A 24,858-nucleotide genomic window follows, 5' to 3' on the forward strand; every position below is an offset into this window, starting at 1 on the left:
TAGATAATTCAGTCCTGTTTATCGACAAAGAAAGCAAGTTTGCTTAACATAACAATGTTTTCCATAGATAGCTGGATGAATTAGCCATTTTAAATAACCACCTGCCTCCCTAGAGAATCTATTACCTAGCTAAATTTAGCTCTCAAATCGACTGGGGGTGTGTGTGGGGGGGGGTATGGTCCACGAGGCAACACCTGAGTGGGAATTCCCATACATGCTCAGTAGAGCAAAAGCTCTACTAGCTTTTGGAGAGGGAAGTCCGTTTGGTGCCCCGGATGGCGTCACATCCTACTAGCTACAGATAACACCATTTATAGAAAGCAAACTTGCTTTATTTGTAAATTTTATGTGCTACTGTTCTGTAAATTGCTTTGATGTATCAAATAAATAATAATTATCCTATATTCAGTAGTTAGAAAGTGACAGTGTCACTCTAAAATGATGCTTGATGGCCAGTATCAAGGGAAATGAATCTAGAGTTCTGGCGTGGGATTAAGTAAGAAAATAGCTGGTGGCTTTGAAAGATGGTCCAAAATGTTTTATTAATACAACTGAATAAAGCTATACAACTGAATAAATTTCATCAAATCAAATTCATAAAGCTTATCACAAAATCAGAACAACTTAATTAACTAAATAGGGGCCCCTACATACACACTCACATATACAAAACAGAAAAAATCACTACCTAGAAAAAAAAAATAAAGAAAAAATAAAAGAAAACAATGAAAAATATTATATATACAAAATATTTCAGGTTCCCTTGTAGTGATGATATTCTTTGAGAATACTTCAATCATCGGAGTTCTTCAGGAGAAGCAACTTGATGAAACATTCTAAAGTGCGGTCAAACATCACAGATAGTGACTTCTAATATCTCAGTTATTTAGCACATACACTGAGTGAATGTTGTAGAAACCCAGATGTGAATCTTCAATAAGACACAACATGTTTTGCTATCAAGGAATTATCAGGGATAGTTACACAGTTGTCCAGAATACCACATCATCTTACTCATTTGTATTAACATCTCCTTCCAGTGTCTTTAAATGACCAAAAGGTCAGAGGTACTTCAAAACTGGTCTCATGCAACTACCATCGGATTTTGTGTTTGATTAAGTTTGGTAGGTAGAATTTATTTTTTGTGATATGCTTTATGAATTTGATCTGATTTATTTTTTGTTATGTTTGATTCAATATAGGAATTTAAATATATTTAAATGATTATATTGTATGGCTTTATTTTGTTGTATTTCTATAGATAGCTATACTATTTGAAACCATTGTAGTTGTTAATTTGCTTTGATGTTTTATTCCCAGACCTTCTTATCAACATGACAGTAGACAGAAAAGAGGACAAACCTGCCAAAACACTAACAAATTAAAACCATGTGCAATGAAGTATTAACAGGGATACCCTTTGAAATCTTATGATTTTAGAATGATAAAAACTACAGTTCCCTTGATGCGTTGGGATGGCTATTTAGCAGAAACCTTTGAGAATACCCTTAAAACTGTTATTTTGTCCCCACGTGGACTGCACACCTAACACACCTGCCATTCTGATAACTTGTTAGAGATGGAGCCATTCCTCAGTTATTTACAGACAATTTAAAACCATAACTGATGTTTTTCTTCAGGGCTTGGTATTCCCCAGGGCACTGTTCATTTTTATTACATTTGCAGGTGGTTTGACGACATTAAGACCTTTACAGTGTGTTGCGGGATAACACAGGGAGACCACAGCAGCAGTTTATCGTACTTTAAGTGAGCTCTACAGTACTAGCCTAGTGTCCTGTTTGTTGAGGTGTCTGCATGACTTTTGAAGATATTTTTTTTTTTAAACTGGAAAGCTTATAATGTAGAATTAATTAAATTTCATTTACTTTTTAGGGAAAACAGAATTTATTAAATAAATATGCCCTTATTTTTATATTTTTAGAAATAATACAAAGGAACTATAAATATAATGAACAACATCTGTTTATTTCCAGATGTTTTTTCAGCTTGTTTTGACGAAATCTTTGTAGAAAAACCAGGAGATGTAGAGCTGGACATCCACCTGATCTTGCTTGTCCACAGTTGACTTATTTAGGCATAGTCTGTGTGCTAGAAATGTTAGAAATCAGTGATATCAATTTAGATTAGCCTGCCTTGTGCTCTTTAGGGTCCTGTCCACTGTCAGCAGGACCTGGGAGAAACAAACGCAGTCACCCCTTGCCACTAATTGGATTTATCCCTCTCTTGTCAAAACCCAGTGGTTCCCCTGTGTCTTGAAAAAGATTTTTTTTGCCCCTTGTAGGTAATCATTTCTATACAGATAGCAAGTGCAAGTCAGTATCCAGATTTGTTGACCCTTGAGATCCAATATTGACCTTAGCAAGTATTAACTTCTTAGATCGATAAATCCTGTTATTGACCTCCAAACAAAAGTCAATATCTGCTTGTTAATTTGCAAACTGTGGCTGGCACACTTAGTCTTTCATTATCACCCAATTTATCCCTGTGTGGGTTTTTTTTTTTTTAAGAATATATTTTTCGGTAAGAAATTTCAGAGGCTGTTAGTGGATGAGTGAGAGAGACCTGGCACACAATAGAAGTAAGAACTAAGGGGTGGGTTACATAGTAGTCCTTCTTATGAAAACAATGGCCACGTCTGTTCTTTCTCTCCGCTGTTCTACCGGATGTTCCAGTTCCTCTGGTTTCATCTTCCGTGATGTAGATCAGCCAGAAGACCACCGGTATCCCAGAACACAGCAGGGAAGAAAGGAACAGCTCTATGTGAACATGTTAGAGAAAGAAAAGAGTGAAAACTTGAAATAGACTAAAATCGACACTTGCTACCCCTGCACCTGTGGGCTTACAGTGAAAAAGAACAAAGTACTGGCAGTTTAGTGTCCTTGCGTTCCTTGTCTGGATCATCAATATAATCTGAAACCCTTTTGTATGTCTTTTGAGTAAGTACAATGTTTGCACATTCTGGCAAAATGTCTACATTTAAACATATTATAAACGCTCTTATTGTTCAGATCTGATTGTCGTAAGGCTTAAAAGGTTAGCCTGAGGGGAAAATAAAGTTTAACACTAACATGATTAAATAAAAACGTATTGGCATAGGCACGTAGGAAAGTATGACAGACGTCCGTGGTCTCTCTAGGATCACAATGACTAAGTAAAATTAAAACTTTTTATAGTAAATTGTAAGGAGTAAATCAAATAAGCTGGCTTGAAGAATGCCTTCATTAGTATACAGCCTTAGATGTGGGTTTGATGTTAATGACGGGAAAGCAAGGAGTTTTCCCATTACAGCGCTGGGTTGATTCATGTGTTTACAAAGATATCGAGCATATCTGCATTACAGCCTGCTCCATGCCTCCTGTAACACTGGGAGGCGTGTTCTCCTTGGGCTTCTTTTACAAGGTCTTAGAAAGAAACTGGATGGAGACACAGAAGTGCAGGTTTGAAAAAGCCTCTAAAATCAGAAAAAGCTATTGAGAAGCAGCCGATTTCAAGCTTGCCTTCTTGCGAGGTCATTAAGGTTTGATTTGTAGGAAGCTTTTTTTAATTGCTGTAAGTGTGCTGATTTACAGCTCCTCGTCTGACTTGCTTATTACGTTGGGTAGCTTTGTGTGCATGGCACTGTTTTTTGCTGAGCACTAGGCCCTTGCAGGCTGTAAAAATAACTTTTGCATTCCAAATGAGCTTCCTCTTATTTCTGCACTAGTTTCGGGTGTTGCAGATTATCTTTGCTGGACCCTATCAAGGAACTGCTAGTGGAGCACAAAATACCCCCCTGCCCCCACATCCCTGATATTGCCCAGCAAGGGCTGAATTCCTGTTGTGATGAGCCTTTACATTCAGAAGAAATAGCTTTCAGATTATAATTATTAGAACAGTATCTCTGTGTGAGTTTATATTTCTCTCTATATAAAATCTTCACACTTGTGTACATTTCAGGCTCATGTTAATATAAAGCTGCAAGTGTACATAGCGTTGTCCTTTTCGAGAACTATCCATCCATGTCAATAAAAAGCCAAACTATAGACCCAAAATAAAATAGAACACAAAACCAAAAGGACAGTGTATAAACTCAGTTCTTGACTCTGCTGCAAATATTTTGAATTATGTTAGACTGGTGTCATATTGTCACACCGAGACCACATATAATCATATCCCAGTAATGTTTCTCAACCACTTATTTTGCTCAGTCTTTTAACAATCAGATTAATTTTCTTATTGCAATTAAAAAAAAAAAAAAAAAAGCAAGCCAGTTTAATATAGGCAAAATCACACTTATCTGGAGTTCAATGAAGTGGCACTGCTCCAAAAATGATGACTGATTTAAAAGGAGCATTAGCAAGCTGTGTCCAAGATTGTATCAGGGCATCATCGAGTTCAAAACAAAATAACGAAATGCATCTGCCCGCAGATGTATCAAGGCACCTTAGTGTTCTAGCCAGCTCGGCATGCCGATTCTGCCCGACACTGCAGTGTTAAACCTGCTGTTTAAGAACTGCACAAAAGTTTTGTCCTGCAACACTGCCTCTGAGAATGTTTGTACAAACAATGGGCCTGCTTTCTCCAGGGGTATTTCCAGAGCTACAAAACCCAAATCTCTTTTATGTATTTATTTATTTATCTTTATCAGGCCCTATACCTGCACCAAGTCTCAAATACATTTGGCTCCCTTTCCGCCTTATATGGCTGCTGTACTTGAAAACATTTTCCGTGGTGCATGATTCATCAAACAGGAATCATCAGAAAAGGGACATTTTCGACATAGTGATACAAATCGGTCACATTTACTAGTTAAAAACCTAAGTGTTTAAAAAAAAATAAAATATATATATATATTTAAATGAGAAAATGAAACCACATTTCCTGTCTGATCATGGAAAAAAGAGCAAAACCAGCAGCGTGGATAGTTAAGCATCCATGGAGGCCAGTATGCAGAAGGACTATCGAGTCAAGTGGTTACAGGCTCCCGTCTGTACAGATTGATCAGAATTGAACTAGCCCATTAAGAATTGATTTAAACCAGTTTAGATAAGCAGGAAGAGTCTTCGTGCTGGCCCTTAAGGCCTTTGGCTACTGAAAGTTCACTCAGTGCTGGGCATACACCAGCTCCACAGGCCATCAGCTTTTAGTGTGGAGATAAGCTGATTAGGCCTTGTCAATCACAGGTGCCAATATCTCAATTGAGTCTTTTTATTCTTTCTTTCCCCCCTTTATAGAGAGCATTGAACCAGCCAACAAAGGGATAAATGTGCGGTATGCGTCCCCTGGTTGTCACCATGCAGGGTGCACGGACCCTGTGATGATGTGATGAGTATATTAAAGAGTACATCAATTTGTTTTAAAGTGTTTTGATTTTTTTATGGTGGCATTAAGAGAGAGAACATCGTGGTTACAGCTTTACTAGAAAGCGAAGAGTTCTGGAAGGGGAAAAAAAAAGTCGTCTTTGAAGCCTACCGGGGCTTTGAGTCTTGCTGTGCCAATGGGCGCCTAAGTCCTCCCGTAACTGGCACACTGTGATCCAGCACTAGCTTAGGTACGAGTCTTCTATCAAAATTATTCATTTGTAGCTAATGAAAAGACCCAAATGTTTAAATCTCAAAACAGGAAAAGTGATTCTTTGCCTAATGCATACTTTATATAGCAGCACGGGTCTCATTGGGTTGCGGATGAAAATTAGAATTCATTTTAAACCGTAAATGCGTGCTTGTGCCATAGTCCTTACAAAGGTTTATTTGTACAGTCTTGCTAGTTGATAAATGTGGCTTCTCTGTAAAATTGTAATAGTGCAGCGTTTCAGCTTTAGACTGTAGTTAGTACAGAAAACTTCAGATGTTAAGAACAAAAGCTTGGGCTTTTTTTTTTTTTTTTTTTCCCCCCCCTCACTCTGTGCCTCCTTCGTGCTTCAAATGCAGCCCGCGGACGCGTCTTCCTTCCCTGCACCCTACCCTCGCTGCCCAATGAAGACTGAAGCTGCCAGGGTGCTGCAGCTTTCCCGCTCCGTGGTGCGTTCTCTTTCTCGGCTCTCCTCTTCGCTCTTGCCGGTTTCCCCACTGCCCGGTTAGTTTCTTTAGAAAAAGGCTGCAGGGGCTGTTCCATCCCCGTAAGTTCTGTCTGCGTCTGCACGTGGCCCGCCGAGGCGTCTTCAGAACTGCCCGTCGCTTAAAATGGGACTGCTGGCCGCGGACTGAGGCGGGGGAGGAGGTAGGAAGAGAGAGAGGCGAGACCCGAACGTGCGTGTACGGGGGTGTAGAGAGGGGGGGCTCTGCAAGTTCCCCCCCCCCCTCTCCAGGACGCTCCCTGCCTTCTTCGCCCAGAAGTCAGTCTCTGCGCACATTTCCGAGGAAACGTCTGCCGCCTAACCCTTTCTTTTGCCTGCGTGGTGCGCCAGTACCAAAAGGCCAGCCTGGCGCTCCCGTTCCATTCATCAACATCCCAAAGGGACTGCTTTAAGTACCTCCAATATTTGGAAACAAAAAGTAGGGTGGTGGTAAAAAAAAAAAAAAAAAGAAATGTGTAAAGGACTTAAAAAAAAATAATAATGATGGTTTAGGTTTTCTTTTGGAAGTGGCAGGGTTCATTTTTCTGTGTTACATCTTTAATAACTAGTTGGTGTGTAGATAACTTTGACAAGGAGCTGAATACAGCGCATTGCAGACAGCGCTGCATTTTGCATTCAGGTTGATTTGTAGTTCACATTGAAAGGAACTGTTGAAGAAAATACAGCGGACAATGCATCCCGTCCCGTACACAGCACAGATATCAAAATCACCGACTCGTCCTTACTAAGGAACCAAAAGAGAGCTTCCTTCGTGTTTGATCTGTCTTACCCTTCATCGGCGGTGTTTCTCCCCCCGTAGCAGTTAGAAAATGTGTTTGTGCTAGAGCCTTGCTTTTATTCAGGATGGACTTTGGGTTTTATTGAACTGTTTATAATGCTGCAGCCACACAATTGGGAGCAGCCGCGGTGATCAATAGTGACCTAATAGAGCAAAAAGGAGGCTGTGGAGTGTTTACACGATTCAGATCTGCATCCTGAGAGGCATTTAGCCTTCTTTCCGCTGCTACTGCCTCATAAAGACTCATGAAGTGAAGTGAGAGCAAAGCATGTACAATATCGAGTCACACTTGTCCATAAAATATTACCACCCTGGCTTAGTTGGAAAAAATTGCTCTGTTTCTGTTTGAAGCTTTTGTTGTTTGAGTAATGCATTCTAAAGCTTAATCTTAAACCAATTACAATTATTGCTAATTTAAACACCATAACATTTACAGGACAGGCAGGCAGTGCATAGCTTTGTATGGCAGCCACACTGGATTCATTTGAATGTATAATTTGGGTCAGACGGAGAGACCAGGTACGCTAATTAATAGCAAAAGTTTATTATTTTAGTGCATTGCCTTAAACATGTACTTTTGTGAAGAATTAAAAGGTCTGAAATTTGAGGCCTTTTTTTTAATACTCTAAGGAGCTGATGAGATGAATCTAACCTTGACTCTTCTCCTAGAAAAGATCCTCGGTACTTCCGAGGTAACTGTTTGCCCAGTACTAACGGCAGGTTAAGGCAGCAAGGATCAGAGCCATCCAGCAAATGCTCCCTGCTAGCCCCCATATCCTGTGCGAATAATACCTTCTAGGGCATTCTGTGCCGGGGCGGAGGAGCAAGTTATTGCATATTTAATTAAGGCTAGGGTCTCCGTTTCCTTAAGTGTGAAAGTTTTTATTTTGTGTCTTAGCGTGCAAGGCCTGTCAAAAAGAAGTAATCTACAACCAAAAAAGAGTTTTCCTTTTGAAAAGTGAGCCATTTAGAATTCATCTCTTTTGAATCCTGGAGTAATTTCCAAAAAAATAAAAACAAAAGTCGACTCCCCCCCCCCCCCCCCCCCCCATCCTAACCTTGTGTCCAGAGCTGCAGTAAAGGAGCCAGGGCTGCTAGATCCTTTCTGTGAGCGATTCTTCTAAAAGCGAATACTACTTCAGGTAAACCTGGAACCAAGGCGCTTTACCGCACCACTAACACTTTCAACTTGCAGGCATCAATGTACATATATCTTCATTGGTCATTTTTCTCATTCTGTTACTGCTCTTTAAAAAAAAAAAAAGAAAAAACCAAACCCCTTTGAATTTGGGCCAGTTTCTGTCCTTGGACCTGGCTCGTAAGGGCCCCTGAAGGAAGAAGCGAGGACTCACCTCCCATCCGCATGGTGTCTATTATGCCGTCCCTAAAAGGCTTTCAGCATGTCATAATTACCAGTAGCCATCGTTGCCCCCTGATTAGCAACCAGAAGTGTACTCACGGAAGACACTAGAGGCCAGGTTAAAGGTATTTTCTGTGAACTATCAAAACATAAAAGCTTAAGATGTTTTAGTATTAAAAAAGGAATCAATATTTGTTTTATGTTTCTCCTCCGAGCTTTAGAGCATCTTCAAGCCCTAGAAGGGCCACAAGCATTTCTTCTGCTTTCAATACCCTCCAGCTTGCTTGCCAAATGCTTGTCAGGTTTCTGAAGATGGGGAAGCAAGAGAGAGAGAGAGAGAAATAGAGGAGGATGCTAGAAAGCCAGTTCAGGATTTACCTTAACTTCATTTCCTCAGAGATCGCAGGTTTTTCAAGTTGAACTAAACGAACAAATTAAATAAAGCTCTACATGCGCTTGATTTGGCCTCCTTCATATGATGTGTAATATGGCTAACAAAATTTATATATGTGCTGGAGTTTGGGGGGGGTTTTTTTCATGTCTTAAAGGAATTAATACTTTATAAAGTTATTGAGCTTTGTGTGTAGGATTTATAAATTTGCTTTTACTATAACCATTAAAAGTCTTGTGACTCAAATCTTACCAGTCGCTTCTAATGCAGATTTCTGTGTATTTGTCAATGTTAGCTCAAAGACTTGATAAAGTATTAATTCCTTTAAGAAATAAAAAAAAAAAAAAAAAATTCTCCAGCAATTCATTCCTATGTTTTCCCTCTAGGCTGAGCTGTTTATCTCTCCATCCTTGTTCAATGCAAGTGAATTTTCTAATAAAATTCCCCCTAATCGAGCTCTGTCAGCGAGGTGTCTTATCGTTTGCAAGGAAAATGACACCGATCCTATCAAAAAAAAACCAACAAAAAACCAGAGGCAGTGTTACCAAGTCCCCAGCCACAGCTTCCATATCTGCCTTTTCCACAAACACCAGGCACTGCCCTTTTTTTTTTTTTCCTCTTCTCATAAGAACATCAAAATCACGGCAAAATCATTAAAACTGCACCCGCGTAGGGTTGCAGGACTCGGCCAGAAGTAGCGCAGGAAAACAGATGCTGGCAGCGTTCTAATTCCATCGTCACATGTTTGGGGCTTAATTTTAATCAGTTAAAAAAAAAAAAAAAAAAAGAAAAAAGCCACACATTGCAATAAATTGGCATAATCTTCGGTGTCACCAGAAAACACACTTAGTTCAGGGATTGGCAACTGCACAGAGTGACACACAGGGTTTTTACGCTTGAACTGTGGTAGCTAAGATACAACCCCCCCAGTTAAGACCGTAAACAAAGATCATAACCCACACTGTACAAGATTAACACAGCCCACCAGCAGCCTTGTCGGGCTTTCAAATATTCACCTGAACGGGACTTGTGACTCTCTTCCACTTCTGCTTTACAGATGAAAGACCATGTTTTGCTTTTAAAGTGAATTATTTCAGTATGAGAGCTTTGACTTAACAGATTTGTTTTTCCCCCATTATGTTGACAGCAAAAAATGTAATTTCTAGGGCCCTACAATGAGGTTAATATTCAGTCTAATGAATGACAGTGTTGCACCCCAAGCTTTAACTGTGTGTTTTGTACATCTATCCATGTGTGTGTCTTGAATGCTACTGCTTTGTGGGAACGATCACTTTAACAATACACTTGTTTATGTTTAATTCTGTTTGTACAATTTGCTTTTCTTTTCTTTTTTTTTGTCTTTACATTTTTATGAACATGTATTAATTACGGCACGAGGGCAGCCATCTTGCTCTCAGACCTGCCATGGCGTTTTGTTTTACCTCCCTTGTGTTTCACACTGTGTAGATGATCTGAAACCCCCCCCCCCCTCCAAACCCTGTCCATTTCAAGTAACATTAGCCTCCAGTGCCGAAGAAAGAAACGAAGCCATTGTAGCAAATATACACTGACCCTAGACCAAGAAGGATGAATCGGTTCTGCAAGCTCCAGAAAGCAGCATTTGCTGACGCAGCCTGTAACCGACATCACTGAAACCATAAAAAAACAAAAATGATAGGAAAGGAGCGTGACAATACCCGATAACCCCCAATAAAGGAAGATTTCTTGCAATTTAAAGGAAGCTTCTTTCCCAGCACACAGTGCATGTTCTTCCACTCAAGCTCAGTTCTTTAAATGGTCAGGTTGGAGGTGGTAGAGCCGTTCGGAAACTGTGCTGGATCCAGCCAGGCACTTTGCAAATTGCACAGATGCTCTTTTTGAAGCAACTGTAGAAATGTAAATTTGCTGTTCCTCCGACCCAAATGATCCTGGAGGCTTCTTTTATGGAGGTCGTTTCCCCCCCCCCCCCCCTTTCTGTGTGCACCTTAAATGTTTGGACAACTTGAGTAAATTTGTAGGGTTGCATTTTGGGGTGGGAATGAGAGGAAAGGGCAACTTTTTTTTTTTTTTTTTTTTTTGCTTGTGTGGCTTAGCTCCTTGAGAGAAGAAAAGGTCAAAGTATGCCTTGCCTTGATAGGCTGCAAGGGCACCGTATTGGCCCTGCATTTCCTAACCCAAAGCTCCCGTAAATGAAATGGAAGGAAACTCTTGATGCCGTGCATCACTTCTACACGAAACCTGGTCCCCAGCTGTGAGCGTACAAGTTGCTGACTTGGAGCAAGCTGCTTCAGAAGCTGTTTTTATTTCAGAGGCCGGGAGACTCGATCTGCCGGAGACTTATTCTTCTCCTCTGCTTTGTTCCGTTGGGGGGGAAAAAAGGAGACTGATCGAAACAGAGACAACACACGTGTAGTGAGCAGACTGGGTGGCGCAAACACTGCAACGCTACAGGCTTTCACGCGAAACATATTTAGCCAAGTTCTGTGGCTGCATAGTGTTACTGTTTGTGGTGGTTGTGTTTTAACACCACATTGAGGTTTGTGCATTCATTTCAGTCCAAATCCCGGTGAAATAAGATGCTGCAATTTATCAGCTTACCATGTCGGTTCTACCCTGCTCTTATTTAACTGAAGGGATTGCGTTTCTGTAATCATTGCTCTTAAAGCACAGGTTTTGTATAATCGCTGTTCTTAAAGCAAGCATACCTTTTTCATGTATTTTTGTTTTTTGATTCTAGAACGGATATTTTGGAAGGGAGCACAATTAGTTTCACCATGCAGCAGTCCCGTAGGGGCGATTTCATTTACTGAACCCGAGTGCGCCATTGTTAAACAAAAACTGAGTAAGGGTTGTAGCTTTGTGCTGCAAAAAAAAAAAAAAAAGAAGTTTAAAGCTCATTAATTTTACTGTCTTCCAAATTCCTAAATGAGGGGCTTTGTTTCCTTTAAAATGCTGTGAGTAGATTTCCTAAAAGCAGGTATCTGAATGTGGGCTGCTGAGATCTGGAGGTTCACATATACTGTATGCAGCAGTTCTGCAATGTCATATACTGATCCCCCACCTCGCCTTCTATATTACCTTAGGTCCAGATTTAGCTTTAAACATTTGCTACGTTTTCTCCTGCTTGCTATGTGTGTACTACGCTGCTGTTCCACATGAAGATCTTCCTTATTTGAAGGGCACGGTGGACTGAGGTGTTGTAAGGGCTGGTTGGAAATTTAAAACAATGAAACTTTTTTCTTTTGTCTCTCTCATTTTCTTAATAGGAAGTGTAATAAAAAGTAAATGTGCTTATCGTAATAGACATTTTAAGCTATGCGCACCATATCGGCAGAGCATGCACATGCAAGTAATTTATCTTTATTTATGCGGTTGCACTAGGATGTACAGTCACCCCGTACAGAATTATTACAACAGACATACAACAAAATCTCATCTGGGCTGGCCCGGGCAGGACACCATTTTATTGAGCCTATGGTTTAAAAAGCGCAGTGTTATGAAAATGTGCGCGTCTTTACTCGTGCATGTTTGAATTTCAAGATGCTCATTAAGGTTTTATGTTCTTTCTCGCTCTTTTTTTCCATAAGCATCCATTTAGCCAAGCTTAAATAATGTTGAGCCTGGTGTTACCGCTCTTGGTGTCTAGGGTGCGCTATTGAGCCATCAGACAGGCGCCGAGTGTGCATTCTCGCTAGGAGTCTTCTGATGCTGGAGCCAAAGATGCACTTTTAAAGAAGCTTGATTCTCGGCACCTTGTCCTCTCTTACCACAATAGAGTCCGAAGAGAAGCCAATACTTAATTCCAGTTCTTTAATTTGGAACTTCACCCGCCATATTCTAGAAGTGATATTGTCCAAAACACAGCTTAAAATTGTTTATGGAAAATCCATGGTAGTTTGAAATGAAAGATTAAATCTTGGCTCCTGTGTAAATAATCCGTTTGCAAAAACAGAACCAGTTTGGACATAAGAGGTGCAGGGACAGTGGTATTCAGTGGTATTGACTCGCTTTTAGAAATGTTGATAAAAAATAGGTTGCTAAAAGTATTAGAATATCCACCCTTTAAACTTTCAGATGTGTTTTCCAGCCTGAAGGTTAATTATTTAATCTGTCTGTGAAAGTGCATTTTCTGTTACTTGTAGAAGAGATGACATATTTTATTTTATTTTTTTTTAGGGGAGCACCGGAGAGAGTTGGTCTTCAGATGATGGATGTAGAGTAGATATTCGTAGTCAGATGTTCTCCGTGTACATCTGTAAATAAGGGGGGGGGGAGGCGGGTCAGACTTGTGCTTTTTAAAGTGGTATTTATTCCCTGAAGTAGACAGTTTCCACATGGTTCGTGATTTTGTTTTCCTGAACAAAGAACACATACTGCATCTCACCATGACAATGAGAGAGCAACAAAAGTTAAAATGCTGGCAATAAAAGGGACAAATTATCCATGTAATGCAGAATGTAGCCGAACATAATGTCTGTCAGTCTTCAAGTTAAAAGGCGATTGGAGAGCTCCTGTGCTGCATGCGAGACGAGGTCAGTTAGTCCTCTGTGTCAGGAGGTCTCCAGCTAGTTTTCTGTCATTTTCTTTTGTTTATCAGTAGTTATAGCTGGCCCACACCAGTGTATTTTACAGCTATTTCAGAAGCTATAATTAAACCGTAGTATGCAGGAATTATCTTTTTTGGCAGGGTGGTGAATTCTCCCTGCCTTCCCTCTCTGTATGTTTCACCTAAACCAGTGCTATTTAAACCGAGGCTTGTCAGCTCGATGTGCTTCTTTCAACGTGCTGGACTATTGCATCTCCGAGAAGCTGTGAAACAGTCCCAGTTAAACGAGGTTAATATTTGTTACTTAAATGATGGCCATTTAAAACAGGACTCCCTGAAAGTGAGCTGCTGAATGGTCAAGCTTTCCGTACCGTTGAGCCTCCCTGATGAAAAGCCTTTCTTATTGACTTCCTTAAGGTCTCCTCCTGGAAGCAGCATTTGGAAAATGCACAGAATATACCACCGGCCTCATCAGGCTACAAATAATGTCCTTTCTAAACCCACTTTTCTGAGGCAGAATACATTTTGGCAAACGGCTGATTCCAGTGGTTTTGTCTGGCTGAAGTAGCATGGTTGCTATGTTAGTCTACCTGAATATGTAGAACTAAAGATCAGCAAAAGAAAGTTGTAGGTGATATCTCTTTCTTGGACTAGCTTTTGAGGTTTTTATGTATTTCACAGTACAGCAAATCCCTCTGTGTGCCTTGTTAATGCTTCCGAACCTCCAGTTCAGGGCTCCCTGGAGCTGGTCCACTTCCTACTCTGAGTTTGCGTTTCACCATTTCATTTTTAGTTCCTCTTAACCAGAGCATCATCTGGGTAGGCGCTTCTGCTTTTAATAACTTGGCTGAAAGGCAGAAGTTTGCTATGTGATGCGGTTTCATCCGCAGGATCAGCCAGATTCCCCACAGTATCACCTTGCCTGTTTCCAGCCTCTGTGTCTTGCTTTTCTAGGCCTTGCCCTCGTTCATCGTTCTTAGATTACTATTTTATTTCTTATCTAGTAACAATTCCTTTGTGGCTCTAAGTCATGTTCTTAAGAATTGCGTCTCCAAGTCCACTGTTCTTTTGTTTGCAGTGAATTTCTGATTTACTTACATGACACCTGCGTGAAGTATTTGTATAAGAACCTCGTATTTAGTAGTTAGTGCTGAGGACTGGCTCAATATGTTTTCAAAAACCTTCAGTGTATTTCTTCTAGAACTTTAAATAAAAAGCAGAACAAATAAGGGGACCTTTTATAATAATTTTTAGGTTTAACTGTCAGCTAATCTGATGCAATGTTTTTATTAATCAGTAACTTTAAACAGAAGTCCTGTGATCAGTACAGTTTCTGTTTATTAATTAGATTTCCTAGGAATTTGAATAATCTTATTTCTGGGTGGTTGTATTTTTTTTGTTAATGAGACAAATTTGGTGAAAATATAAATGTCAACTCCCGTTGGGTGGGAGACATCAAAGAGCTGTGGATGTTTGCACGTGTATGTCACAAGCCAGACCCTCCTAAGGTTTGTACGCGATTAAGCCTTGAAATCTTCCCCCTCGGTTGGTTTATCTACAATCCCAGGTTCATGCTTAAGACAGAGGCAAAAGAGTATAGAAGTTTGAAAAATGAACAATAAAGCATTTCGGACTGATAGAAAGAAAACATGATAGTAATCGAGGGAGATTATCCTGTATTAGAAACAAGTCTGACTTGAAAACTAATTCAGGCAAATTAATTTTTGCGTTTTTCGGTCTTAAGTTGGTGGATTGTGTACGCTATACTGATTTATTTGATTGTATTACAGGTGTCGTTTAAGCTGCTGCTTCACTCTCAGCTTTTTCTGGTTTTACTTCACATTTGCTTAGAGGCTTATCAAAGTTGCTCTGTTGGCTTTCCTTCTTTTTATAAAAATAAAAGTTTCATTCCAATTTAAAGAAGCCGCCCTTGCTGGACTATTTATCCCACGACTCTTGGCTTGTTGGCTTCTCTTTTAATCTTACTCTTAGGTTGCTTCTGCCTTTCAATCTGAATATTGCATTTGTATAAAAAGGCGCGCTCCTTGAGTCCGTGCATGCTGTATTCAGCACAGGGATTCTCTGCGTGCGATTCTGGGCCAGGGGTAGTATAGCTGGCGCATCGATTCGCGGTGCTAAGACTGAGTAAGAAGCAGTTTCCAAACATCAATTCCATCATAGGAGTAGCATGAAAATCCAAGGGGGGAGAAGTTGGAATTAATAATTTTGGCTATTTTTACCAGTTTTACTAGTATTGACTACATTTTTTAACTAGTATTTCAGTTTTAAATCAGTTTGCTCTTCTTGACTTTGAATTTGTCATGTTAGTTCTATTACATAAAGAATTATCTGAGGTTTATTGTGCTTTCAGACCCCTACTACACAGTTTCAAACAGAGGGCTTCATTTACTAAGGGGGAGGGGGAGAGCTCAGTACATTCGGCCCAAAGGGTGCAATAATTCTAATAAGCCTAGGAGTGAGCCATGCATCCCAAGCCTCTCTGTGGCCTAGACTCAAGCTCCAGGCTGCACATGATTTCTGAGGGAATCGTGCAGCATATATAGATGGGAAAACCATCAGCAAAAAAGCTTACTGTTTCATCAATTTCAGCAGTATTGCTGCAATCTCCCAGGTAGACCATGGCAAGCCTCTTGCTGAACCATTAATTAAAATTGTGAACACCTAGAAATGATTTTGTTAAGTAATAATAAAGAATGGTTTAAACCTAAGGATCTCTCTCTCTCTCTTGGTAGCTGATGATGCATTTCATTTGAAATTCACAGCGGAGGCTTCTCTGGGCCTCTAACTTTGCGCTCTCTTCTTCTTTTTCGGACTTTTTCTTTAACTGGCTTGTCACTGCCTTTCAGCTTCTCTGAAATAATGGCTTGCCTTGAAGCCTGGCTATTTTTCCAAATGATTTCTGTCTCGTAACGTTACCAACCAAGAGCCTCGAACCTGCGGGAAGAGTTAGGGGAAGAGACCGACATCCGCTGATATTTTTTTCTGAGCCCTCGTTTTCCTGCTGTCTCTTGGGACTTGCAATTCATTTGTGACCGGGATCCAGTGCCATGATTTTTTTCATTTGCAGCTATCACCTCTCAGCTGGCTTAGCCTCACCCATTGCAGCAGACCTTGGATTGGGTGGGGAAGGGGGGCTGTGGCAGCAGACCCCCCCCCCAAGTTCACCCACTAGGGGGGTCTCTGTTCTGCAATCACTAGGACTCTCTTCCCATAGGGGCTGTGAACTTGCCGTGCAGCTGAAGAATCAGGGTCCCACAGCACTCGCCAAGCCTCTGGCCCCACCTTTGATTGCAAGAGTCCCCTGATGCACACGGTTTTAAAGCAAGATATCTCCTCTGTAATTCAGTGCTAAAAATCTCGTTAAAGGGGTCCTCTAAATAACAGACTTTTATGGAGGGGTAACCGATCTCAAATGTGCTGTGTAGATAACGGGTAAACAGGAATATTTACTATAATATGGGAAGCAGTAGTATATATAGTTTTACAAAATGCTTTTGCTGACAGCTCCGTTCCATTCAGTCCACCCTTTCAGCTCCTCGTATTTACTTGGCATTCAATTGCCCTGTGGTTTTCACACACAGATTTTGTAAACTAAAAAAAAAAAAAGATACATTCTGGAGCTTGTGAATGGGTGATCCTGGTAATGGCACCTGTTAGAGGTGTGATACAAAAGGGGGAGCGACAGGCAGTGTAATTAAGTAATTGTGGTCATTGTACTGCAGAGCTGGTCAGCTCACCAGGCGAGTACAAAGAGACCAGTGTTGGGAGCCAGAGGCCAGGGGTAGATGCGCCTAACGGAGCGAGCTGGGCTGTGCGCTGAAAGGAGAGTCTTGGTGGAGGGCCGCATCCCAGGAGGGCAACTGGGAACTGAAAAGAATGAACAAAAGTGCAAACAACAAAAAAAAAAAAGTGGCACAAGTTTTCCTGTTTCGGTTCTTAAAGTGACAGTTGCATCCTGCCGAAGAACAATGACTTGCGCCTTCCCTTTTCTGCAGATGGAGACTCTGTGTGTTCGGCGAGAGCGGCTTTGGCGCGCGCCCTCTTTGCGACTGAAAGGGTCGCAGAATACGTTTTCTTTTACCTAAGACGGTGCTGTCTGCAGAAATATTTATGTAAGGAAAGACCGGGGAAACAGAAGCTGCTGTCAGTTTTGTTTTGGTTTTATTGGTACATGATTCATCGACTTATGCATTTAACCTCCCTATTCTCTCACTAAAAGGTCTGATTTTTTTTTTTTTTTTTTTTTGCTAAAACCCTTCTACAACATGGACAAGGATTATTTCTCCTCTATGAAGGAGAGCATTACTATAGTCGGCAAAAAAATTTTGTTCTAGGGATTTACAAGGACTCTCTGTGGTGCTTTTTATGAAGCTGTTGGTAAGGGCATGGAAGTAGTGGGAGAGGATGTTTCCTTATATTCCAGCTAGTCAGATCATTGGAAATCTAATGGAGCATTCTGTTTATCTTCCAAAAACGTAAAAGCCGATTTTTACATTTTATCATCAGCGTCAAAAAGGATGGACAGGTTTTTACTTTTATTTGATGACATTCATGTAAGGAGCCCTTTAAAACAATATCAAGCTCATAGTACACCTACTCCCAGCAAAATGACTGACTGTGACTTACTGCAAATGACCTTGTATCTTAACAATAATGATCATTAACCTTTATCTCTGCAGAAGTCCATATAAGAAAACTTTTCTCCATTTCAAAGGCTGATGGTTTGTATCTTGCAACCTGTAGGCAGTAATTTAATAATCTGATGCGTAACAGAAAATGTTAGGAGGACGTTGAAGAAGAATCAAATGACGTGGGAAGTTCAACACTGCATTAAGTACACCGAATGCTTTCATTATGTTTGCATTACTGGGTATGGTAGAAAGGAAAGAGCTGCTTCTGTTCAAACAGTCCAACTGGATCAAAGACAGCCCACCTTAGCTTGAACACCAGCTTTGGCCTCTCGCAAAACCACCAGGGTTTTGAAAGCCAGGATGTGGCTGGAGCCCTGCGTTTGGCGTCACTGGGCCCTACTGGAGTCAGATTCAGCATTTATATGGAGGGTGATAATGTTAAACACTGCCTTCGCAAACCACAGCAATTACTTCTGCTGCTGAAAAAAAAACCAGAACATGAATAAAAATATCACAGAGAAGCTATTTCTAACATTAGTGCTGCTTTTTATTGCTAAGTGGTGGCCATCATATTTCCTAAATTATGTGTTTTTGTTTCAGGCATTTTAGATGATGCAAAACAGATTTTTGTGGCAGGATTATTGCTTGTGGCCAAAAGAGCCTTGAAGGAAGCTCTGTACTGCTCTGAAATTGCCTTCTATTCCAATCTATTTTAGTTGTTTATCTTTCACTCTTCTAGCATTACTTGAAGAAACCATTGACTTCTTAAGCCTAAGTAAAACTGCTGTAGTAATTTTCATTACACGTCAGATTTGGCACCCTGTCTCAGACTTACTGAGACATGTGGTTATCCTATAGAGGGAGCTTCTTTCTTAAGATAATGCAGAAAAGTGAATGACCGCTTTGTAGAGGGGTTTTTAACTGGATGGGGCACTATTGTAGGTAGTAGTATAGTAATATAGAAAACATTGGCCAGCAAGGATAATTTAACATGACAGTTGTTCTTGCCGATACTTATCTAGCTGTGATTTATAAAAGCTTGGCTCTTATCGCCATCTGGTCTAAAAGTCTTCCAGGTGTCAGCCGTAAAACTGTGTCCACCTGAAGTAGGTCGCTTCTGGTCCTTTTTGACAATTTTTTGGGATGTGTAGTTGTTTTGTCGCCACTTCCCCCAATTGTTTCTGATGACACAGACACTCTCACTGCAAGTATTGCTTTGTCAACTCTTCCCTTGGCCTTTCTTCATGCCTGGTAGATAGGCATATATGTTGCCATAGCAAAACTTAGTCCCCCTCTTCCCTATGTATGAAATGTTGGGAAAAAAATAATGAAAAGAAAAAGGGAAGAAATTAGAATAAAAGAACATATCCAGACCCAAAATAGAAAACTGATTTTAATGTGTAAAATCCTATGGTAAACAAGGTCTGGTACAGGACTCCAAAAAACCCACGAGACAAACAGCGTGGCAAAGCAACCAAAGAACAAGCAGTCGCCACCAGCAGAAACAGGCCCCAAAGTGGGGCAGAATGACTCTCGCCAATAAAGGTTGGTCTCTGCCAGGCCGGTCAGGGCACAGGAACACTCCTCCACATCAACAGACAGCAGTAACCAAGCTAAACCTCCGTATCCATGGGGCACCAGTTCAAGGCCTGCCCATGCCCAAGATTTGCATTTGAATTGTAACTGCCAAGCCTTAAGCTGCCACTCGCTCTTTTTTTTAGATCCCTTGAATTCAGATACCATCCTTGTCTCCACAGCCTGCATGGGGAGGCTGTTCCATGGATGCACTAAACTCTCTGTAAAGAAACGTTTCCTTAGATTATTCCTGAGTCTGTTCCTTTCATCCTTATCCCAGGACCCCCTCATTCCAGAGCCTCCTTTTGGTTGAAAGAGGCCCAAGGGAGCAATTTAAATGTCTATCATAATCTTGCCTTTCCATCTTTAAGTTGGTCTCCATATACTGTAGAGCAAAGACTACTGGCCATTTTAGTAGCCACCTTCTGGACTGTTCCAGCTGGTTTATATCCTTTTGCAGATGTATTCATCAGAATTGTACACAGTATTTTTAGTGGGATCTCGCCAGGGATTTATAAAGAGGCAATATCACCTCCTTTTTTTCTGCTGACAGTTCCTCTCCCTATGTACCCCAGTATCTTTCTGGCTTTTGTCGTCATCTTTCCCCTCCTCTCTTTTTAGAATCTAATTCAAGTATTATAAGTACATAGTGTGAGTGTTATAGTTCTTACATTTAATCTTTTGCCTAGGTCACCTGACCTTCCTCTACCTTTCCAAGTTTCTCAGACCCCTGTTACATGTAACTTTATACTCCCTGTCAGCAGCGATATATTTTTATTTTCCCCTGTTATCTGTAAACCGATGTGATATGCCTATGAATGTCGGTATAGAAAAGTTCGTAAATAAATAAATAAATCTTGCCCATCTATTTGGGCATATTAAAATGATCAGATATGATCTTCTCCTGTTCTTTTGTGCTTACAAGAATTTTACCCTTACACTGTACCGCTTCCTTATGATTTTGCAGCCCAAATGTATGTGACTGCATTTTTTAGCATTAAATCTTAGCCTACAGACTCTAGACCATTCCTTGAGCTTTTCTATATTCTTCCTCATGACATCTACAAAATAACAAAGCTTTCCTGACAATCCTTTCATAATATCACTTATGAAAATGTTGAAAAGAACCAATCCCTGTGGCCCCCCCCTCCTCAGAGTGAATTCAGTTTACCTCCCACTCAACCAGTTTCTAACCCCAGTCAGTCACTGTAGGGCCCATACCAAGGTGTTCAGTTTACTTCTAAGTCGCCTATGCAGAACCATGCTGAAGGTCCTGCTGAAATCCAAGTAGTCTATATCTAGCAAACTTCCCTGATCCAACAATCAGGTTATCCAGTCAAATAAACTGAGCAGTCATCTGACCAGACCTACCTATTTTAAAACCGTAGGGCCAGATTTTCAAAGCCCTATGCGCGTAAATGGGGTTACGCGCGCCCGGCCTATTTAAAAAAGGCCCAGCGACACGCGTAAAGCCCAGGGGCTTCGGGAAAGGGGAGGGGTGGGGCTAGAGGTCCCCGGTACAGTGGCCATATGCCGCTGTGCCGAAGGATCGCGTGCCGGCAGGGTACTGATTTTGCTTCTCTTGAGGGAGATGGAGAACATATTTTGCAGCATCTTCCAAAATAGTACGCAAGTATTCAACTATGTAGAGTTGGTATGAAGCTATACGGAATTATAGTGTAATATTGTGATAATTGTGCCTCCCAATAAAGTCCAAGTTCTTAGATTTATAACCGGGGCAATCTTAGAACTTTTGGTTATTTGGTCTACAGCCACACTGTCATGTGGCAGTTTTGGGGTCTTTTGAATCCTGTAGCTGCCTTGTCATGATACTTTATGTCCACCTTCTTTCCCACCAGGAATATGTTTTGGGTTTACCACATCCTTTTATTTTATTTATTTATTTATTTATTTAACAGCTTTTAATATACCGGTGTTCGTATGGCACATCACGCCGGTTTACAATAAACTTGTGAAAGGAGGAAATTACAAAAAACAGGGAGTGGGTAATGGGAGCAGTTGAGAAAAGGGGCGGGAAGAGGGGAGGAAAGAAATGAGGTGGAAGGGATAGCAGCTGAGAAGATAGAGAAAAATAACCATAACTGTGGAGAAATTAAATTACAACAGGAAAAAATGTACAGCAGGAAGACTGCAGAGGAGTGATTGTATAAGGAAGATATACATAACAACTTATTTACAGCAGAGTAGAGTACTAATATCTTATGGCACATCTTGGAAGAGAGGGCAGACAGGAGTTGCTTCTAGTTCTTTTGGCGCATTGGTTTACTTCAGGAGATTGAGTAAATGCAGTCTGAGTTTTCCTGCTATCCCTAAATAAAAAAGGTTGATATTAGCCATACTTTGAACAAAATCTGGAAAGAAAATTTGCTCATGTGCAGAATATACTTCAGGAGTTCTGGAGAATATTCCTTTTCATGACTACTGTCAACAGAGAAATGTTCTTAGTCCAGGATTCCTTGAACTCGGAGTCTCCTATATGCTGAGAAGTGAAAGAATATTGAGATGGTACCAACTCAGAAGCCAATCTGTCCAGTCTTGGGTTAGATTTCCCTAAGACCTAAGTAGGGGAGATACAGGCTCAACTTCCTAGGCCTGCATCACTATCTTGACCCTTAGAATGCAAGTTTTGACAATGGCACGGTGAGTTGAGTCCTTGTCTGCAATGGAACATTTGATGCATCTTTGAAGTGAGGTGCTGAAGAGGCTGGGAGCCTTTTCAGTGAGACCTGTCCACTAACACAAACATGGTCAACTTTATGGACCACGTGTCAAACCTTCCTGGCCAGGTGCCTAGAGATGGGCTCAAGTTCTCTGGCAAGGAAAGCACAGAGCCTATCTTTCCAGGATCAAAGCACTCTAGGTGACATCCAGAAACAGATTCTAGTCAACATTATGGTCCTTCCCAAGACATATGTAACACACTTGGGACAGAATTTGAAGCTGCTGGCCTGCTTCTATGACACGGAGTGAAAAACCATCAATGCAAAATCAAGATGAAAAATTGTGTTGAGAGAGAAGACAGCTGTGAGGAAAAAAAGCATGTGAGGGGCTGCCTTATACGCCATTTCCTGTGGAAAAATTGGGGAAAGGGAGGATACCATGGGGCAGAGGGCTGATTCAGAAAAATATCGAAGAAGAAAATGAAACTTGGAGGCCAAAGAAAACCTGATTAAGGAGCCAGGAGGGGAAAATGTAGTTTCTGGCCCAAGCTAGGAAGAAATGAGTGTGAGCGCTGAAGAAAATCTATTGGAACAAGTGTCTCTGGGCCAATGGAAAACGGGAGCTGAGAGCAACCATGGGGCTGCTTCAGTGCAGGAAGTCTTCTGGATATGCAGTAAAGGCTTTTAGCCTGTTCCGGAAGTCTCTGGAAATTTCTTTCCGTACTGGAGTACAAATGGCCATGTGACCAGGTGAAGAGATTGATTTCTCAGAGATCCTGCTGGTGTCCTTGCAATAAGAGTTGGATGAGTGGATTGGTCTGGAAGTTAGACTTCACTGGAAGAGCAGAACACAATTATGTTGAAAGGTTTAGAAACAATAGAAAATGCTATTTCCCCCCCCAGAGAGAATGTTTTTAGTTCGTGTACTGATGAAGAGTTAAGTGTTCCACTTGAGAGAGACTGCCATGACCCCATATTCTTTCAATGGACATGTGTGCATTGTTTGCTCCGTTTTTCATATTTGCATATAGGCACCTTCTGCACTTAATCTCACTGTACATCCACTTACAGCTTCTGTCTTGCTTTCTGCACATAGAACAGTAAACAAATGCTGGTGAAGACTGAGACATTCCCTTCAGTCCACAGCACTTTCACATGCTTTTCATAAGCACTTTCTAGATGGGTTTTTCTTCTGCAGCCTGCTTGCCACCACCTCCTCCTAGTTTAGCATTTTGCTCCCACTGAACTTCAGTTCAGAGCATTAAAAACGGTGGCACAAAAAGAAACGTTGGAATCCAGGCTGTAATAAAGCTGCTGTGTGTTTGAATCCTACCAGGATGGCCAGAAATCTAGGACATGCCTGCAGGGTTCATTCTATAAATTGACATACCTGGGTCCGTTCCTTCCAGATATTTTCTGACAGTTATGGCAGTTTCATTACGTTCTTATCTTGGACCAAGTAGATCCATTAGGTAGTACAGTCAAAAATTAATATAAAGGACTTGTTTGTTTAAATTTTTAGCCTGCCTTTCCATTAATGCCCAAGGCAGCTGAAAACAAAAGTACAGCATAAAGTGCAATTATTCAGACAATAAACAGAGCAAACAAAACATTGATAAATATTCTGACATCAACTTCAAATTAATAGTCTTAAAAAGAGCAACTATCTAGACTGTAAAATTCTAGTCGAGCAATATAGAATCTTTAAAAATTACCTGTAAAATAAGATCTAGTTTAAACATCAGTGATCTTTAAATAAAAGTAAAAATACTTACTGAACATTGCCTTGTGCTTGGAAATATGTTCCTACACAGTTACTTAGTTTAAATGACATAAGTGTGGTCAAAGCAGTATAGAGTTAAGAAATATGGATGTAGTTGACATCAATTGGTTTTAAATCGAGAATTTCATAATGTTAGCATTTTCAGCAAAACAGACAGCCATTTCAATATAGCAGTAAAAATAAAATGGTGACCTACTGCCGTGCAGGAGATCTGCATTCAATTCCCGAACCTGGCTTCTGCACCTTAGCTGCGGAGGCAGTATTCACAGCCCCCTGTGATGGGGAGGGAGTGGTGACACTTAATGGACAAACTTGGGAGCCACTTATGCTTGCATCTTATAGACAGCTGTGGCCTGTGCCCAACGGTGCAATATCTGGATGAGGTAGGATTAAAAATGGCGGAAAACCATGGGCAATTTTGTATGAAGGCTCATTTCACCATAGCTTAGAAGAGGTTGGTTCTGACTGAAGCTCAGTGGAGCAGGAGGAAACTGTGCGGCCAAGAAGTATATTAAACAATAAGAATGAATGGATAGAGAAGAAAAGGTTTAATCAAAGAGGTGTAGGATAGGCTATATAATGCATGAAAAACTGCTTAGAGGGACTTCATGAAAATAGACTCGTGATTTCCTGTATGTTTTAGGTAATACATAAAAATACTACTTTGTCTATGTGTGCCATGAATGTAAGGTGTACTACGCAGAAATCGTAAGGAGGTTACAAGCCATGTATAATCAAGAGGCGACTAAGGGCTTTAATTAGAAAGGAGAATCAAACCTGAGCCTGCAAATATTTCCAGCCCCTAGTCCAGTGATAGTCAAATCCAGTTCTTGGGGTTTTCAGGATAGCCAAACTATGTAAATTAACCTGGTCCTTGGATCGAATTATGTGATATATCTCATGAATATTTGCTGTGGAAGTTCTGAAAGCCAGACCTGCTTGTGGTACTCAGGACCTGGAGCTCACCATCCCTGATCTAAGCCATAAAATAATTAATAAACTGTTACCATCTCTGA

At 40.7% G+C, this 24,858-nt stretch overlaps 1 protein-coding gene across 3 annotated transcripts in view; it reads left to right on the forward strand.

The window, feature by feature from the left end:
- Window positions 1-24,858, forward strand: part of VTI1A (vesicle transport through interaction with t-SNAREs 1A) — an 850,986-nt gene that overhangs the window by 220,805 nt on the left and 605,323 nt on the right. The gene's annotated exons all lie outside the window — the stretch shown is intronic.

This window comes from Rhinatrema bivittatum, chromosome 7 (genome assembly GCF_901001135.1).
Source record: "Rhinatrema bivittatum chromosome 7, aRhiBiv1.1, whole genome shotgun sequence".
Lineage (NCBI taxonomy): Eukaryota > Metazoa > Chordata > Amphibia > Gymnophiona > Rhinatrematidae > Rhinatrema > Rhinatrema bivittatum.